The sequence below is a fragment of the Lycium ferocissimum genome, chromosome 6 (genome assembly GCF_029784015.1).
Source record: "Lycium ferocissimum isolate CSIRO_LF1 chromosome 6, AGI_CSIRO_Lferr_CH_V1, whole genome shotgun sequence".
Taxonomy (NCBI): domain Eukaryota; kingdom Viridiplantae; phylum Streptophyta; class Magnoliopsida; order Solanales; family Solanaceae; genus Lycium; species Lycium ferocissimum.
The window spans coordinates 25,133,461-25,152,707 of NC_081347.1; the positions used below are offsets into that span (position 1 = coordinate 25,133,461).

General features: G+C 39.7%; 1 non-coding gene across 1 annotated transcript; it reads left to right on the forward strand.

Moving 5' to 3' along the window:
* Nucleotides 1–18,807: 18,807 nt before the first annotated feature.
* On the forward strand, nucleotides 18,808–18,913 carry LOC132061690 (small nucleolar RNA R71). Its single transcript, XR_009416112.1, has one exon. It is a non-coding gene; the product is annotated as a small nucleolar RNA R71 (small nucleolar RNA).
* Nucleotides 18,914–19,247: the final 334 nt, after the last annotated feature.

A 19,247-nucleotide genomic window follows, 5' to 3' on the forward strand; every position in this document is an offset into this window, starting at 1 on the left:
GGGAGACAATTTGGGGTATTTATTCTTTTGTGTACACATTTTATGGGCATGGCGGGGTCCTATCCCACTTTATATGATATGACACACTCTCATGAGGCTCGTAGACATGTGTATATGGTTAGATACGTTTGGCCTTGTCGGCTTTATATTTTGATATCATTTTGTTAGCCTCGTCGGCTTATGTACATCTATATGGGCATTGTTATTGATGATAATATATATGTATTGTTTCCCAATGGAATTAGTATGGATAATGAATGAAAAGTATGATTTAGCCATGTGGCTCACCTAGATGTAAATGTGAAAGTACGATAAGAGAAGCCCGGGTGGGTTAGCACCGGGTGCCCGTCGCGGCCCTCCGATTGGGTCGTGACATACACCTTGTTCAAATTTTAATTTCCATACACATATTTTATATTGAAACTACTATATACTCAGACGCCATTTTGAAAAGAAAATGCAGACAGGTTTTAGTTTAGAAAAATGCTACTATGTAAACATTTGAAGAGACAGGGCAGACAAGGTAAACATGACATTCAAATATTCAAAGACAAACAACTATCCAACCAGCACTCTTATGGAACTGATCCCAGTATTACCAAATTACTTCACAACAGATAACACATTCTTCCATTTTTCAGATAATGTGCAAATACTAAGGCAAGATTTCATGGTTTTCAGATGCTTAACATGAGCAAATATATAAAATACTTATCAGATAATATGTGAAGGGATGTTAAGAAGAACTACTAAAACCATCACATGTATGAGTACAGAGTCTAAGGAAGCTATGCTGAAGTTATATTCTAGTTGGAATCACTTAGAGTAGGCACTTGATGAACATAAGAAGTCTAGGTAGACTCAGAGTACATAGGAAGAAACACATAGTCACAACAAACGTTTCAATTCATGTTAAGCCTATGCTGATCCCATTTCTAGTGATTAACACATTCCACTTATAAAAGGTTTCACAAACTCATTTTGTGTGATTACATGGATGCTTATGCACAGATATAACAGCCTTTAACACTAAAGCTTCCATGAGTATATAGCAGAAATATGTCTATCCCTTTTAAGTCAATCAAGTTTCACAGGCTTGAACAAAGTCTATTTAGCAAACATCTCATAATTACTGATGGTTCTTAGCTTTACTAACATGCAAGATCAATGAGTAGGTTATCTTATGCCTTCAAACTAAACACATGTAATTCTACTGATTCATCTTTGGCCTGAATAAACTATATTAGACTACATTTAACCAAGCTAAGCGAAATTTAAACACAAACAACCTGAACGGTCATGGATAAGTGACCACACATGCTCAACTAGACTATCAGTCTCACTAAACAGGAAGGAAACCTGAACAGACTCGTAAACTAGCTAGATTAGGCATGGATAGGCTTAAACTAAACCAAATAGTACCAACAACATGAACTGATTTGAACACATAACAACAATTTTGAAGCAAAGTTCAGATTAAGCTAGAAAACACAGAAAGACTAGTCTGATAATTAAGCTAAGACAATAAGCTAAACATGTTAAACGACAGATTGATATTAACCATGCGAGCAACTGAGCTAATACCAAGATAATACATGATTAAATACAGCTAATCTAATATAAAGATATACTAATCTAATAAACTAGCATGTCAAACTAAACAATATCTACCAAATGAACTAAACTAATCATACAAACACAAAATAGAAATTAAATACATAAAATAAATGAAGAAAGGAGAATTATTTACCTTTTCTACGCGCAGGCTCTGATCGAGAATGAAATTGGAAGAGCCCTTTGTTCCAAACCCAATGGTCTAACCACAGAAAAAAAAGACTTTAAAACTTTAAACTTAACTCAAATGATTAAGGGTTTCAGAAAATGTGTTAAACCCTAGTTAATTCGAGTGTGAATATGTATGACATATTCTATGTGTTGAATTGTGAATTGGGGGTTCTTTATATAGAACCCCAAAAATTCGAAACCCTAAACCTAGATTCGATGTGGGACAAATGCAATTTCTGAGAATTGCTCCCTCAAACAACAATCAATGGCATACATATACTTCTACAAGTAATCTCTATACACTTCGATTGATCCGTTCGGTTCTCCATGAACCAATGGAAATTGAGTATTCAAAATCACATACAACAAAAATAATTAAATATTTTCAGTCACTTGACTGCTGATTTTGCAGAAAAAATAGAAGAAAGAGGGTGGTTTTACCGTGTTTGGTTGTTCTATGATGGAGAGAGGATAAAGCATTAAATGCTTTACCCAAATCGATCTAGCAAAGCCTGCTAAAAACAACGTACACCTGAAATGTTGCCATTTTTTGCTGTGGGTGATGAGAAGAGAGAAAGGTGCGTCGATGGCGGCTACAGTTTAGACGAGGAAACCCTCGTCTTTGCTGCGAAGGGGTCGTTTGGTTTGTAAAAATGAAAAAGAGAATGGGGGTCTTCCCCTTTAGTTGCAGACTTGGGCCGGGTCTGGTCCAAAATTGACTGGGTTCGGGCAAATTTAAAAAAGAAAGCGGGACATCCCTTTGTGTATACACACACATATATACGATATACATGTATATACATGTATATGGCCGTAATTAAGAAAGTCAATTAATTTAAACCCTCCAATTATGATTAAATACAATTAAATAACCAATTAATCAAACTAACAGACATGGTTAATTATGTAAAAGACTTAAACTTGCCATTATGACCTCAATTGACTTTAAATCATGAAATTGGTTATTTCAATCATAGCCATATTTGACTAACAATTGATTATTTCAATTGTAGCCGCAATTAATCACATAATAAGCAATTTATAAATGTAACCACAAATAAACATTTAATTAATTATGATTAATCTAAAAATTGCACAAATGCAAATTGATTATGCAGAGATTAAAAACTTGAGAGGTAAAATAATGATTTATTTAATTAATCTAATTTATTGAATTACAAGGAGTAAAATACTTGCTAATTAAATCTTCAACATTTTCCCACAATTAATTGAATAATTGTTTGTTACACCCCGTACTTTCAGAGAAGCACATATTAAATTTGAATGTAAGTATGTCGAGCTATGGCTAAGTAAAACAACTTTGGATTATGAGGAACGAAGCATTATTGAGTATATTATATGAGTAACGGATGAACTACGATCTCGTGAGTCATAACCGGGAAGGACAACCTTGGAACCAAAGGACATGACTATTATCAAGTATAATTAATAATAAATATCATATATGGAGAGTTTTGGAAGGTTCCGGGACCAAGCAAATCGAATAAAATAAGTTTGTCAAAAATTTGGAAATTGGTAGAATTTTGGACAGAATTTTGGGTCAACTTTGGAGAGGTATATCTCCTAGTATATTAGGAGTTCTAAGGTGGTTCAAAAGGCTAAAATAAATTTCATCGAGTCCAGTTTCCAACGCAACAAACCACTCGTTGATACGACATCAGAGTAGAGAATTATGCATGTTACAATTTGGGTGAGGAGAGCGAGAAACGCGCTACGATGGCAGCTTGCTACGATCTTGCTACGATGCCGAACCGCCTCTAGAACCTTATAAAAGGGTTTTTACCCCTCATTTTTCATCCAAAAACTTCTCAAAATATCCCAAATTCTCTAGAATAATCGCCCAAGTTCCATCCATAGAATTTTAGCGCAAATTAAGGCGAAATCTCCAAATTTAGGTCTGAACAGCGTATAGTTGTCATTATAAAATCGTATAGCGATGAGTTTCGGCTCAAGTTCTAGGTGGAAAATCAAGATATCACAATATTAACGGGAGTAAGGTATGAATCTCTTTTTATTAATGTTAGTTTCAGTTTATTTATAGATATAAAGTTGTTAAATAGTCGTATAATGAGTTTGTTAGTGTGGAATTTGGAAAACATCGTGTGGGATGTTTATGGAACATAATGGTGCTGGAAATGATGTTTTTGATGTTGGTATTGTTGTTGTTGTTGTTGTTTATTCTTTGGATTGTGATTTCTTGCTAGGCATATAAATAGGGGAGATGCTGCCCAAATTTCGGCATATTTTAAATGAATTTTAATTAAAGGTTTGAGATAAGTGTATGATGGTGCGCCTAACAATAGTATGAATGGTCTTGTATGTAGATTACGAGACTATGAACGATCATAACTAGATTTCAAGACAGGAGGTAGGTTGGAAAGTCGGAAACTAAACTTCCAGGTGTGTTAAGGCTAAACCTTTCTTTCTTAAGGCATGATTCATTTGTTGTGAACCTATATATGATATCTTCAACAAATTAATTTCTAAAAGTACCAAAGCAGACAGTTCTCGATGTTTTTGTGATATCCTTGAGCTTGTTTCATGGCTATTGATGTTATTCATTGATGTTGATCTCATCTTATGACTTTGTTCCTTCAAGGTAAGACGTGTTCATGATGACGGTTCCATAATAATAATCCAACGAATTTACGAACAGGTTCTTAAGGAATGTTTTATAGGCATGAATAGAGTGCTAGCAGAAGATCTCTAATGAGGTATTTACTGTTCGAAGAGAGGTTCATGTTGTATCATAGGATTTGGTTATAGTCTAGTCAAGTGGGAAGAAGTACTAATAGCCTGAGCTGTGCTTATAAGTCTTATGTGATTACGTAGACCGTACGAGTTAAGTGATGACCACGGAAGTGTATAGAGATTACTTGTAGAAGTTTAGTTATGATGTTGATTGTCATTACCACTGGTCTACGACCAGTCGGACAGATGTTAACACCGTGCTACGGCCGGTTAGGTAGATATGTGTTTACCACCATGCTACGGCTGGTTGGACTGTTATTACCATCGAGCTACGGCCGGTTGGGCAGTTACCACTGATCAATCGGGCAGTTGTGCTCTACCGTCGGGCGATAATCGGACAGGCAATTATTACCACCGTGCTACGGCCGGTCGAGCAGTTACCACTGATCAGTTTGGCAGTTAGCACTAGGACAGTAAGTAAGTTAGAGATACAGTATTTTCTATAGATGCAGCTAAAGATATGAGAGTATTAAGAGACATGCGTACTAAATTCTCATTGGTAAGTCAGAAGTGCCAAGTTGATTCTTATCCTCTTTCTTTGAAGCATATGTTGATTATGTTACATTTCCGCCTTACATACTTGGTACATTATCCGTACTGACGTCCTTTCTTGTGGATGCTGCGTTCATGCCCCCAGGTGTAAACGGACAGGATGAGGATCTTCCACAGTAGGCTGCTTTCAGGTACCAGTTTCGATTGGTGGGCACCATTTCTTCCTGGAGCATTCTTTGAGTCTGAGTTGTATATGTTTTTTTATGACAAGAGGGCATGTCAGGGGCCCTGTCTGGACTTGTATATTTCAGTCATGTTCATAGAGGCTTTGCAGATAGTTCCTATGTATAGCTTAGTTATGTTGTGTCGGTAGTTCTGTTGGCATTGTAGCCCTTTGCACATATATTTATGCATGATATTATGTTCATATTTAGGCCTTTACCGTATTTTTACCATTCGAGATAAGAAGGATGCAAGTTATAGGTTGGTTCACTCGGTTCCCGTAGGGTGCCGGGTGCCAATCACGCCTCACCAAGGTTAGGGCGTGATAAAATGGTATCAAAGCAGGTCTGTCCTAGGGTTTTCTACAAGCCGTGTCGAGCAGAGTCTTGTTTATAGTGCGCAGTGCAACACACTTACAAACAAGAGGTTGCAAGGCATTTAGGAAGATTTCCTTTCTTTCTTATCTTAGATCGTGCGATAGAACCATGATATAAGGATTCTCTTTTTCCTGACCATATATTATGATTTCGGTAATGCCTACGAAGAGAAAAGCAATGGCGGCCCAGAAGGGCAAGGCAGTGGCCAAAAGAAGGAATGAGCGGGAGCCGCCGGTAGAGATAGAGGAAGGCGGGTCTCAGAATGAAGTTCCATCTCGGACCTCTTATATCCCAACCCCTTCAGAGGAGCATACAGGAATTCCAACACCCCCAATTCCCCCACCTGATGCCTCGGGTTAGGAGGTACGAGAGGTTATTTGGTTATTGACTCACATAGTAGCCGATCAGGCCCAGCGATAGGGTACAGGTTACGGAGACAGAGCCATTAGTGCCAGAGTGCGAGACTTTCTTAATTTGGCCCCTCCAGAGTTATTTGGGTCAAAATTGGAGGAGGATCCACATAATTTTATAGATGAAATGCTGAGAACATTGCGAATGATGAATGTTTCAAACATCGAGTCAGTAGAGTTAGCTTCCTACAGATTACAGAATGTGGCCGTGTATTGGTATAATGCTTTGATGTCCTCCAGAGGGGCTAATGCACCCTCACCCGAGTGGCAGGAGTTCGTAGATGCCTTTCTTCGACATTACTTGCCACCAGAGGTTTGCCGGGCGAGAGTAGATAGATTTTTGACTCTTAAGCAGGGAAACAGAAGTGTGCAGGAGTATAGTCTCCAGTTTAACTCTTTAACTAGTTATGCTCCCACTATTGTAGCCAAAATGGAAGACCGAGTGCACCGATTTGTGGCGGGACTTGAGCTGCATTTGATTAATGAATGTTCCACATCTACTTTACTAGACGGTATGGACATCGCCTATATCTAGGCATATGCTCAGAATCTAGAAGATCAGAAAAGAAGGCAGTCTGAGGATTTGAATGAGGGTCAGTCTAAGAGAGCTAGATCTTCTAGTCAGTTAGAGGATGTCAGGGGTAGTTTTAGGCCCCCACTTTCAGCTACTAGCATTCCTTCACCATCGCGGAGGCCGCGTTATGAGAGACCGGCTTATTTTGAGTTAGGTAGAAATTCGAGGGCTTCAAATTTTTAGCACCGGAGAGAATCAGCGCAGATGAGGATGCCCCCTCCACGATGCAGTCAATGTGGTAGAGCCCATTCTGGACGATGTCGTCAGGGCTCTGATGTATGCTATACATGTGGGGCTTCAGGTCACTATATGAGGGATTGCCCGATGAATGATAGAGGTGGTATGGCTCAGCCCACTAGATCAGTAGCAGCTTCAGCTTCCTCGGTACGCTTCCCAGAACGAGGCCCTCAGACATCAGTTAGCAGAGGCAGAGGTAGAGGTGGAGCGTCTAGTTCTGGCGGTGGTCAGAACCGCATATATGCTTTGACTAGACATCAGAATCAGGAGCAGCTACCCTATGATAATATAGGTATATTTACTAGTTAAGTGTGGTTAAGAAGTTATTATTACTTATGGTGGCGGGTGCGGTATTGTGTATTTTAGCTTGTAGTGTCACAGGTTAGTAGGATTACAGTTACCGAGGAAACTCTGCAGAAATTTTCAATGAGATCCCAAAGAATTTAACATTCGAGGATGAATGTTTTTAAGAGGGGGGGGGGGAGGATGTTACACCCTGTACTTTCAGAGAAGCACTTATTAAATTTGAATGTAAGTATTTCGAGCTATGGCTAAGTAAAACAACTTTGGATTATGAGGAACGAAGCATTATTAAGTATATTGTATGAGTAAAGGATGAATTACGATCTCGTAAGTCGTAACTAGGAAGGACAACCTTGGAACCAAAGGACATGACTATTATTAAGTATAATTAATGATAAATTTCATGTTTGGAGAGTTTTAGAAGGTTCCGGGACCAAGCAAATAGAAGAAAATAAGTTTGTCAAAAATTTGGAAATTGGTAGAATTTTGGATAGAATTTTGGGTCAACTTTGGAGGGGTATATCTCCTAGTATATTAGGAGTTTTAAAGTGTTTCAAAAGGCTAAAATGAAGTTCGTCGAGTCTAGTTTTCAATGCAACAAACTGATCATCGATATGACAATGGAGTAGAGAATTATGGATGTTATAAAGTTAGGTTGGCAGAGCAGAAACGAGCGCTACGGAACCGAAATTTGCTACGATAGGCTAACTGCTACAGTAGAACCACCTCTAGAACCTTATAAAAGGGTTTTTACCCCTCATTTTTCATCCAAACACTTCTCAAAATATCCCAAATTCTCTGGAATAATCCCTCCAACTTCCGTCCATAGAATTTTAGCGCAAATTAAAGTAAATCTCCGGATTTAGGTCCGAACAGCATATAGTTGTGATTATAAAATCATATAGCGACGAGTTTTGGCTCAAGTTCAAGGTGGAAAATGAAGATATCACAATATTAATGGGAGTAAGGTATGAATCTCTTCTTATTAATGTTAGTTTCGATTTATTTACGGATATAAAGTTGTTAAATAGTCTCATAACGAGTTGGTTAGTGTGGAACTTGGAAAACATCGTGTGTGGTGTTGGAAATGATGTTGTTGATGTTGGTATTGTTGTTTTTGTTGTTGGTTCTTTGGATTGTGATTTCGGAATAGGCATATAAACAGGAGAGATGCTGCCCGAATTTTGGCAGATTTTAAATGGATTTTAATTAAAGGCTTGAGATAAGTGTATGATGGTGCACCTAACAATAATATGAATGGTCTTATATGTAGATTACGAGACTACGAATGATCATAACTAGATTGCAAGACAGGAGGTAGGTTGAAAAGTCAGAAAGTAAGCTCCCAGTTATTTTAAGGCTAAACCTTTTTTTCTTAAGGCATGATTCCTTTATTGTGAACCTATATACGACATCTTCAACAAACTCGTTTCGAAAAGTACCAAAGCTTACAGTTCCCGATGTTCTTGTGATATCCTTGAGCTTGTTTCATGGCCATTAATGTTATTCATTGATGTGGATCTCATCTTATGACTTTGTTCCTTCAAGGTGAGACGTGTTCCTGATGACGGTTCCATAATAATAATCCAACGAATTTAGGAACAGGTTCTTAAGGAATGTTTTATAGGCATGAATAGAGTGCTAGCAGAAGATCTCTAATGAGGTATTTACTGCTCGAAGAGAGGTTCATGTTGTATCATAAGATTTGGTTATAGTCTAGTCAAGTGGGAAGAAGTACTAATAGCCTGAGCTGTGCTTATAATTCTTATGTGATTATGTAGACCCTACGGGTTAAGTGATGACCACGGAAGTGTATAGAGATTACTTGTAGAAGTTTAGTTATGATGTTGAATATCATTACCCTTTGGTCTACGACCAATCGGGTAGATGTTACCACCGTGCTACGGCCGGTTGGGCAGATATGTGTTTACCACAATGCTACGGCTGGTTGGGCAGTTATTACCATCGAGCTACAGCCGGTTGGGCAGTTACCACTGATCAATCGGGTAGTTGCGCTCTACCGTCGGGCGATAATTGGACGGGCAATTATTACCACCGTGTTACGGTCGGTTGAGCAGTTACCACTGATCAGTTTGGCAGTTAGCACTAGGACAGTAAGTAAGTTAGAGATACAGTATTTTCTATAGATGCAGCTAAAGATATGAGAGTATTAAGAGATATGCGTACTAGATTCTCATCGGTAAGTCAGAAGTGCCAGGTTGATTCTTATCCTCTTTCTTTGAAGTATATGTTGATTATGTTACATTTTCGCCTTACATACTCGGTTCATCATCCCTACTGATGTCCTTTCTCTTGGATGTTGCGTTCATGCTTGCAGGTGTAGACGGACGAGATGAGGATCTTCCGCGATGTTGCTGCTTTCAGGTACCAGTTTCAATAGGTGGGCTCCATTTCTTCCTGGAGCATTACCGAGTCTGAGTTGTATATGTTTTTTTTGTGACAAGAGGGTATGTCAGGGGCCCTGTCTGGACTTATATATTTCAGTCATGTTCATAGAGGCTTTGCAAACAGTTCCTGTGTATAGCTTAGTTATGTTGTGTCGGTAGTTATGTTGGCATTTGATAAGCTCAAATTGCACCTATTAATGGTATAACGCGGATGATGTCAAAGATAGTAACGCAACTAGGTTGGGGTCGAATCCCACAGGGAATATGGTGTGAAAAGGTTACTAAACTCGTAGAATGCTTAATTTAGGTCTAATGTCTTAATCCGATAATTTTTGTAAAATTTTTTTTTTTTTTTTTTTTATGGCTAATCGCTAACTAATTGCTTTGGATGTAATTTATGGTAAAAGAAACTAAGGTTGTGTCCCTGTTAGATAAAGTGTATGATCATGAGTAGTGATCTTGATATACTTCTAACGGATCATTATATGAATGCACTTAACCTCTATATGAATCTCTACTATTTTCCAATAAATAAATATTATCTCGTTCTATGATTTTCCCAAATATAAGAAAGTAACTATGAAGAACAGTTAATTATGCCAAGTACATTCTTCTTATTCCTAAGTGAATTTATTAAACAAAATTTAAAGCTTTGAGTCTTTGTTATTTATTTTTACCAACCCTAATTATTTTCCCAAATAAATCAAGGTTTATGGCTTTAATCAATGTTTACAACCATTAATTATGAATGAATAATGAAGAATAAATAAGCCCTAATAATCCATTATGTGTATATTAATCACAAAACCCAATCACAAAACACCCATCAGTTGGGTTCACAACCCTAGTAAGGGAATTTAGATACTCATAGAAGAAGAAGAACAATAAGAAATAATTGAGATCATAATGCTTACAATCTATTGCTTGGAATTGAAGAGAAATTAATTGCAATTGTTTGTAATCCCAAAAGACTTCCAAAACTATGAGTAATTAGTGCTAAGGACAATAAAAATTAAATCTGCTGCAATATCCTTTACAAGAAACCTAAATAACGTATTTATAAGAGTCTAAGTCCTGCAAAATAAGATTGACAAAATTGCCCCCGACGGACCAGTGTACGGACCGTACATTTTATACGGTCTGTAGAATCAGTGAACGGTTCTCCGTAAAATCTTCTTCAGTTGCTAGATATACGATCCACTTTTACGGATCGTAAATATTATGCGGTCCGTATAACTTGTCTGTAAAATCCTCTTCCCTTTAAGACTTCATTGGAACCAATCTACGGTGGGATTTACGGACTGTAAATAATATACGGTCCGTACTTCTGCCTTGACTTCCTCTTCAAGTCTGAGGCCTTACTGTTATGCATCTATGATGGCTTTTACGGACTGTAAATATTCTACGGTCCGTATGTTTCTCCGTATAAGTCAGGCTTCAGTTATCTTTCTTTCTTTGAACATCTTTTTACTCCATTTCCACGACTTGTTCCCAAAATACGTTAAACATCTGCAACATATCACAAACAGATCAAAAATACCAAGACTTGCTCAAAAACAAGTAAAACTTATAGCCAAAGAGCATCGAATGTGCCATAATTTCACGACACATCAACACCCCCAACTTAAAGTCCTTGCTTGTCCTCAAGCAAGTCGCACAACACAATGACTCAATCTACCACTTAGATATAGCAGAGTAATGATGTCTACATTGGTTTTGACTCTGAACTCGTGGCATGCACGTTTTTTCTTCCAAGGACCACCCCATTTTCTATTTTAAACCATATGCACAACCCAAGAACGTTAAGACTAACAATGAAGCTTCAATGCATGACATTACACTATCGAACATATTATGACGCACAAAAACGCTACTTTAGGTGGTCAATTTATTTTGCTCAATTCTCATCCTTATGCCCTCACATAGACCAAAGAATGTCCCAACACAAATATATACAACAAGCATGGGAAGAAGACGAAAGAGAAGAGAAAAACACTCACACTCACAAAGAAATTCATATCTACACATGCAAATACCATAGGCTTGCCCTCATTTTCTATGTTTTCATCCTAGGCTCGTTTGGTTGTGATCACATTAGGACTTGTTTTGGCTTGTAATGTAGGCTTAGGGACGGGTAGGATACTTTTTGAATATTAGTGACTCACCCTCCTTGAACACTACAACCTCTCTTCACCTTAATTCACCTCTTTTCTTTCCAACCCCTTTTTTTCTTTCAAGTTTTCAACCTCAATGTGGTTTTATTCCTAACCAACTTACAAATATTTTTGTGTTACAATTTTTATGATTTTTTTTTAAATATATGCAACTACCACATCGAATCTCCACTAGCAAACTCCACCACCCCCCAAACTTATGTTTTTACATCTACTCCACATTTAATTCACTCCCAACTTAGGCATTTTGCCTCATCTATCTAGTAGCATCAAGGAGGGAACGGGTGTGAAGATGGATTAATTTCACAAAAGGTAAGGTTTCATAATTGGCTAGCCAATGAAAAGGTCAAAAGGCTCAAAAAGGAAAACTAGGGATATTTGCAAATTGGTAAGGCTTATTTAGTCAAAGTGACTATTTATACAAAGAAATCCTACGATCATCTCTCAACCAAACTAACTTTCAAGTTACAAACAAGACCAACCGATCAAGTTCTGGATTATACAAGCATAAAAAGAACCAAACTAGCAACTCACACACACATTCGCATAAGGACAATTATTTTTACACTTGTGACCTCCTAAGTAGCCATTCATCACATACAATACCCCAACAATCATACTGTCATATAAAGAATCAATCATGTCAACCAATAACTATTCTAAGTATGCATTTTTCAAATTTTTGAGGGGTCCAACATTTCCAACAAACGATAACAACATGCCATCAGTTAATGAACAATACCAAATAAGTCAAAACTACTCTACTCAATCTAAGCAACATCCTAAACATGCCAGTTTCAACAAAATAAAACCCCCCTCAGGAAAAGAACTCTGGCAAAGAAAAGCCGAGGGGGTTCCTAAACACATATTTACACTACAACACTATCAAATAGTCCCACCCCCAATTAAAGAATCATGCACTGCCCTCAGTGCATTAATGTAGGCATAGACAAGACAAGCTATAAGACTACCTGAAGCACACTATGTGCGATGCTCCTCCTGTTGTGCCCCCACCACATCAGTATCGGTAGGTGTTGGATCAATCGTGCTACTGGGAGGCTCGGTCTGAGTCTGCGAAAGTGGGTCCGCTGGTAGGACATTCGTCCCGGCCTCTTCTGGTACCTTAATACTAGGTACTGTCTGCTCAACAGGGGGATCCAAACTGCTCGATGCCCCTGTGTAGTGGAAATCAACCATAGATAGCCGCGTGGCATGCCTCAGCTGGCGCTCTTCTAACTCCACTGGGTCGACCCCCTCATTATCTTCCCCTGATCTCGGCCTCTTGCCTCTATCTTGGGCTGAGGGCTCTTCTTTTGAAAGTTGTAACACAGGCACCAAAGATGGCCAATCAATCGGCATTGATGATTGAGAGGGATTTTCAAACATTCCCCCCTCTTTTACCTGAATCACAAGGACGTCTTCCTTCAGATGAGTAATATCTTTCTTCACTGCTTTCAAGTCTACTACAGATGATACCTTCTCCAACTCAAGTACTCGCCTCTCAATACCATCAATTCTGGAGTGAATTTGACGGTGTGATTGGGTGAGGGATTATAGGGATGTGCTGAATTTGAGTTGGAAGATGAGAGAAATGGATTATGTTTTGATTTGAAGTTAAAGCAAAGAAACCGCGTATGTTTTAAATTAATACCCTAGCCGCCTTTTTCTTTAAAACTTACCTGGCCTTTTACGCTATCAATCTACGCCCGTAAAAATCACACGGGGCGTATATCTATCCGTAGATCTGCGATGGTGAATTGATCTGATGATCCTTGGTTTACGCTTCTTTTCACGATCCATATAAATTATACAATCCATATGTTATGGCGTAAATCAAGGACAGAAAGATCTTTTACCTGACTCATGTTCTACGCTTCCATCTACGGACCGTATAGTTTATACGGACCGTCGATTTTGGCGTAGATCATTAACAGAGAACCATTTTTTTCTTCTTCAATCTACGCTTCCATCCACAGACCGTATAATTTATACGGACCGTAGATTCTGGCATAGATCAACTCCAATTTCTACCCTTTGCATCCTGCACCAAAACAAACAGTACCCTATATGCTTCAAAAGATAAAATAAAATAAACATTACACTTGGGTTGCCTCCCAAAAAGCACTTAAGTTAACGTCGCGGCACGACAGTGGTATCCACTCACTCCTTATCAGCGAACACCAGGTTAGCATTTGTTCTGAGGTGTTTCAACTGGTATCGGTTAACAATTCTATTTCTCGAAACCATCCCGTGATAGTGCTTCACCCTCTGCCCATTCACCTTAAATATCCGAGTTCCATCTTCGGACTTCAGCTCAATCGCCCCATGGGGTGAAACACCTACCACCTCAAACGGACCAGACCACCTTGACTTTAGTTTGCCCGGTAGCAACTTCAGCTGAAAGTTGAACAGCAAGACAGGATTACCCTTGTAGAATTCTCGCTTCAGGATTTTCTTGTCATGATATTGCTTCATCCTCTCTTTATACAGTGCTGCACTCTCATATGCCTGGTACCGAAACTCATCCATCTCATTGAGTTGAAACAACCTGAGCTTGGTCGCCTCTTCCCAATCCATATTCAACTTCTTCAAAGCCCACATAGCCTTGTGTTCAAGTTCAACCGGTAAGTGACAAGCTTTTCCGAACATGAGCTTGAAGGGTGAAGTCCCAATCAGAGTCTTGAAGGCAGTTCGGTATGCCCATAGAGCATCATCGAGCTTGCGGGCCCAATCAATCCTATTTGCATTCACCGTTTTAGCTAGAACACTCTTGATCTCCCGATTGGATACTTTCACTTGCCTACTTGTCTGAGGATGATAAGGTGTTGCCACCCTATGTTTTACGCCATATTTCTCCATCAATCCCGCGAAAGCTCTATTGTAAAAGTGGGAACCACCATCACTGATAACAGCCCTCGGGGTACCAAAACGAGTAAATATGTTCTACTTGAGGAACCCCATGACACTCTTAGCCTAGTTGTTAGATAAAGCCGCCACTTCTACCTATTTCGACACGTAGTCCACAGCAATCAAGATATATTTCATGCCACCTGAACTCACAAAAGGTCCCATAAAGTCAATCCCCCAGACATCGAACACTTCTACCTCCATCACAAAATTCATAGGCATCTCTTGCCTTCTACCTATATTCCCTTGCCTCTGACATTGATCACAAGACCGCACCAATAGATTTGCATCATGAAAAATAGTCGGCCAGTAATAACCGCATTCAAAAACCTTAGCCGCAGTCCGGTTGCCACTATGATGACCCCCAACAGGAGAGTCATGGCACGCCTTCAGAATCGCTATCACTTCACTTTCGGGAACACAACGCCGAATGATATTATCGGCGCATGTTCGAAACAAATAAGGCTCGTCCCAATAGTATTGCCGAGAATCCCACAAGAACTTTTCTTTTGGTCAGCATACCACAGTGCTACCTCCATTGACACGTACCAACACCTTCTCATCTAGAAACGCATCATCTATATCTAGCTCATCAGAAGGTCTCCCCGCTTCTTCAAGCCTAGAGAGATGGTCAGTAACCTGATTCTCAATCTCCTTACGGTCTTTCACCTCAAAATCAAACTCCTGGAACAATAGCACCCATCGGATCAGTCACGGCTTTGCTTCCTTCTTCGTCATAAGGTATATTAGTGCTACATGATCAGTGTATACCACTATTTTAGACCCCAACAAATAGGCCCAAAACTTCTCAAAAGCAAAAACTATGGCAAGCAGCTCTTGTTCCGTCACTGTGTAATTCATCTGGGTAGCATTCAGTGTTCTGCTTGCATAATAGATTGGGTGCATAATTTTATTATGCCTCTAGCCAAGCACAACACCTATCGCAAAACCACTAGCATCTTACATCAATTCAAAGGGCAAGGACCAATCAGGAGCAACAATAACAGAGAAAGAGCGAGGCGCTCCTTTAACTCATCAAACGCCTTTCGGCACTTGTCATCAAACATAAACTTAGCCTCTGTTTCAAGAAGCTTGCACATCAGGCTAGCAATCTTGGAGAAATCTTTGATGAAGTGCCTGTAGAACCCAGCATGTCCCGGGAAACTTCGGACACCTTTGACTGAGATAGGTGGAGGAAGTTTTGCAATCACATCTATTTTCGCTTGATCGACCTCAATTCCCTTTTTAGAGATTTTGTGACCGAGTACGATCCCTTCCTTCACCATAAAGTGGCAGTTCTCCCAATTTAGCACGAGATTCGTCTCCTCGCATCTTTTCAACAGTTGACCCAGATGTCCAAGACAATCAGCAAATGAATCACCCACAACAGAGAAGTCATCCATGAACACCTCCAAATAGTCCTCTACCATGTCAGAAAAAATCGACATCATGCATCTCTAAAAAGTGGCTGGAGCATTACACAACCCAAAGGGCATCCGGCTGAACGCAAACGTCCCATAAGGACAAGTAAACGTCATCTTTTCTTGATCCTCCAACGCAATGTTGATCTGATTGTAGCCCGAATAACCATCAAGGAAGCAATAATAAGAACACCCTGCTAGCCGATCAAGCATTTGATCAAAAGAAGGCATAGGGAAATGATCCTTGCATGTGGAAGTGTTGAGCTTGTGATAGTCCATGCAAAATCTCCATCTGGTTACAGTTCTCATCGGAATCAGCTCATTCTTTGCATTGGGCACAACTGTGATGCTGCCCTTCTTAGGAACACATTAGACTGGGCTTACCCATTTACTGTCAGCAATCGGTTAAACCACTCCAGTATCTAACCATTTGATGATCTATTTCTTGACCACCTCTTGCATATCCTCGTTCAACCTCCTTTGATGCTCTACACTCGGTTTGCTATCCTCCTCCAATAGGATTTTATGTTCACAGATCCCAAATGGAATTCCCCGAATGTCTGCTATGGTCTAACTAATAGCACGCCTATATTCACGCAATACCTCCAAAAGCTGTAGAATGTGCTCCTCGGTCAGTAGGGCTGAAACAATCACTGGCAATGTATTATTCGAATCAAGGAACTCATACTTCAGATATGGTGGGAGCTGCTTAAGCTCCAACTTAGGTGGCTCAATGATCGAAGGCTTTACTGGAGGAGTTTTTCTATTTTCGAGATCAAGATTTAGCTTCTTTGGGTGGTAAGAATATGAACCCAACCCAACAAGTGAATTAACTGTCTTCACATAAACTTCCATGTCTTCAGCATCAAAGTTCACAAGAATATCGGCTAGAGCTTTACCCAAACTCTCTTCTTCCATCTTGAACTCCACCGCTTCATCAACAACATCAACCGAATCAATTACCGAAATGCTCTCGTAAGCACTTGGTAACTTCATCCCCTTACTAGCTTGAAAAGTAACTTCTTCATCGTTGACTCGAAACTTGATTTCATTTTTCTCCGAATCCATCAGAGCTCTCCCTGTAGCAAGGAAGGGTCTCCCCAGAATAATAGGAATGTCCCGATCAATAGCACAGTCAAGAATCACAAAATCAGCGGGCAACATAAAGTCACCAACCCGCACAAGCACATCATCAACCATACCAACAGGCCTTTTGATAGACCTATCAGCCATCTGCAACCTCATAGTAGTTGGCCTTGGCATCCCCAAACCTGATTGTTTGTATATAGCAAGAGGCATCAAATTAATACTCGCCCCATTATCACACAAAGCACGAGCAAAATCATGGTGCCCAACAGAACAAGGAATGGTGAACGCCCCAGGATCGCCCTTTTTCTGAACAGTAGTAGTTGAGATGATAGAACTCACAGTGTGAGGCAAACTCACGGTTTCATGTTACACCATTTTCTTCTTGGTCAGCAGGTCCTTCAAATATTTAGCAAAATCGGGCATCACCTTGACAGCTTCCAAGAAGGGAAAATTCAGAGATAACTGCTTCAACTAATCATAAAACTTCTTGAACTTAGCATATTCCTTCTTCTTTACCAACCTCTGAGGAAAGGGAGGTTTAGACTTGAAAAGCTGAGTCAAAGGGCGGAGAGCCCCTTTCACAGTCTGCTTGCTCGTGTCATCAGCCTCCTTCACAATCTTTGAAATATCAGCAACCTTCTTGTCAGTAGGATTCTCATCAACAATAATTGGTGCTTCAGACTGCACCTCTTCCTCTTCATCTATCGGCTCAAGATCAACAACCTTCTTATCAGCCCCTTATAGTGCTTTACTACTCCTAGTAGTGATGGCAAACACACAGTCTACACCGCCTCCCTCATTCTTCGGATTCGAAATAGTGTCACTCGAAAGTCCTCCCTTTTTAGGAGGGTGCTGCTCTCTAGAAATATCCCTCATCTGTGACTCAAGCTTCTAAATAGCCGTTGTATGGGAACCCACTGTCTCTGTCAGCCCAGATAAAGTCCTCTCAGACTTAGACTGATTTGCTAGAATCTTCTCAAGCATTGCTTCAACCTTTGAACTACCTTGCTCTGTTGACTGCCCTTTCGGTGGTACATAAGGATTGGAACTCTTGTTCCTAAAATTGTTACTGTTGTTGTAGCTCCCTTGGTTCGCACCACCATAATTATTGTTGTAGTTCCCTTAGTTGTTATAAGCACTTTGACCTTGCTGAGGTCTCCATTGATTCTGATTCTGGTAACCACCTTGGTAGTTCTATCTTTGATAACCCCCTTGAAAGTTATTCACATGGTTAGCATCTTCAACCTGCATAGAAGGCCCATCATGAAACGGACCATCTTGAGTTTGGTATATCCCTTTTGGCATAACTGTATCATCCTCACAAACATTTACCTTCTTAATCTGGGTTTCATCAAACTTATTTGTTAGCAAGGAAATATTTGTTGCAAGCTCTGCCAATGTTTGCTTGGTATATAGATTCTCCTTTACCATATTCTGGATCATAGCACTACCATAACGTACAACATTAGCATTGTTTGAGTGTCAAGCCTGATTGTGAGTAGTCAGCTTGTAAAGTATGTTGGTCACTCGTCGATAAGATTTGTTCATGAAACAACCATCAGCTTCATTATTAGCAACTGACTGCGTCATTGGATCTAGCCCTCGGTAGAACTTCTCCATTAATATGTGCTCCGAAAAATCATGATTCGGACTCTTCTGCAAATACTCCTTGAATCTCTCCCAAGCTTCATATAGTTGTTCCCCCGGTCGCTGCTTAAATTCATAGATCTTGTCACGAATTTCAGCCTTCTTGCTAGGAGGGTACCATTTCTTGAGAAAAACAGTCACCATCTCTGCCCATGTAGTAATCGAATTTCGGGGCAGCTTCTCAAACCATGTTCTTGCATCTCCAGCTAAGGAATATTTGAATAACCTCAGCCGAATAGCATCTTGTGAAACGTTGTTTTGGATGTGATTAGCACACACATCCACAAAATTCTGCAAATGACGTTGAGGGTCATTCTCGGTAGAGTTCCGAAAGTATCCCTCAAGCTTCAACAACTGGTATAGAGAGGAGTCAATTTTCACGCTAGTAGCTCCAACTCGAGGATGAACAATAGCAGAGGCATAGTCCTC